Below are 1,623 nucleotides of genomic sequence, written 5' to 3'. Positions count from 1 at the left end.
CCGCTTTGGATGTTTTCAATGACATATGGTCATATGGGATCACCAAACTATAACCTACATTTGTCAGACTCACGGTAATTAAGATGCCTACTTAGTGTCATGCGCATTTTTTTAGTCAAAAAATGGGAGAAGCTGACTATATTATTGGCGTTATACATACGAGTTAATTGTTCGTCTAGATAGGCATTGACTAATCCCAGCCCCACCGTTCCACTCTGGCGACTTGTTTGCGTTGATTAAACTCTGATCCAGTGAGACCAGGGGCTTGGGTGCTTGGACGCGTCCGCGGTTCTGGCCTTCTGGCCTGTGAGCGCGAGGTCCTGCTTCGTCAACATTGAGTATGTCCTTCCGTCAGTTGAAGAGATCCCAATCAGTTCATCGATCGGTGCGGTTCTTCCAATCTACCGCCCGTCGTTGACCACCTCACCTCCCCACGTGTCTCCAATTATCACGTCCCGGTAGCTCTCCTCCCCTCGGAACGAATAATCAAAGGCCGATTGGGCGCCGACGACGCGGCTCCGATCCCATCGCCGCATTGCTCTGCTCTGCTCTGCTTCCCTGTAAACTACTCGAGGCCTCGAGCGCACGCCGGAGCTCCGGGACCGGTGAGAGCGGGGGCAAACGTGTTCCCGGGTTCCGCGAGTGCCGAGCACGACGGCCCCGCATCGACGACGTGCCCGTGACTCAGGCCACCGCCTCGTCTCGTCTCATCAGGCACCCAAAAAGAACAATAGCCATTTCGCTCCCGCTGCAGCTGTCTGCCCCGAGCAAGTAAACCATGAGCGCGCCCGGCCACTCCCTTCAATTTTCTAGGGCACCGCGTCTTTGCCCATCGTCCAGTCATCGCGGAAGGCGGAAAGGCGCGCAACGACCGCGCGCGCACAGCGCACTACCCGTCTCGCCATCTAGATGGCCAACGACAAGTCTGATTCGGCTGGAACAGCACGCGGCTACATAAAAGGCGTTCGTTTCGTTTCTAGATCGCCCGCAAAGAGGGCACCATCAGCGGAGCCAAGATGCTGCGGCCGTCTTTGCGTTTCGTCGGCAGAAATGTCACCAAGTCGCGTGTCATAGCGGCGACAGGGGAGTTTTGAGTTTGACGGGCGCCGATCATGAGTTCATATGTCCCAGGCAAAAGGGGCGAAATGAGCAGCAGATGCGATCAAAGCTTTGAAACCCTGGACTGCGTACGGCAGATTTGGCAAGAAAAGTTGGAGGCGCTGGGGATCGACGGAGGGACCACCGCGCGCGCGCCGCGATGGTCATGTAGCGGTAGTAAACGCGGGTCGACGTCTCGGCGAACGTGAGGCCACATGGCCTGCCCCGCGCGCCCTGTGCGCGGCTGCCGTTAATATTCTGACTCGGCTCGGCACTTCGGCAGCGCGGGCTGGGCCGCCGGCCGGTAGTGCTCACCACGCCGGCCGGCGGCTACCTCCTCCTTCCTCGCCGTCGGTTGGCTAGCTACCAGTGCCCGGTCCAACGCCCTGCGCGAGCATGTGCGTGCTTTCCAACTACGTCGATCGATCACGACGCCGAATAACCAAATCTAGTGTCTGCGTCTCAGCGCCATCATTCATCCCTTATCTCGGGCGCACTGATGAGATGAGACGTGTAACAGCTGCT

Source organism: Setaria italica, chromosome IX (genome assembly GCF_000263155.2).
Source record: "Setaria italica strain Yugu1 chromosome IX, Setaria_italica_v2.0, whole genome shotgun sequence".
Lineage (NCBI taxonomy): Eukaryota > Viridiplantae > Streptophyta > Magnoliopsida > Poales > Poaceae > Setaria > Setaria italica.
Note: the sequence above shows the minus strand (reverse complement) of the source record.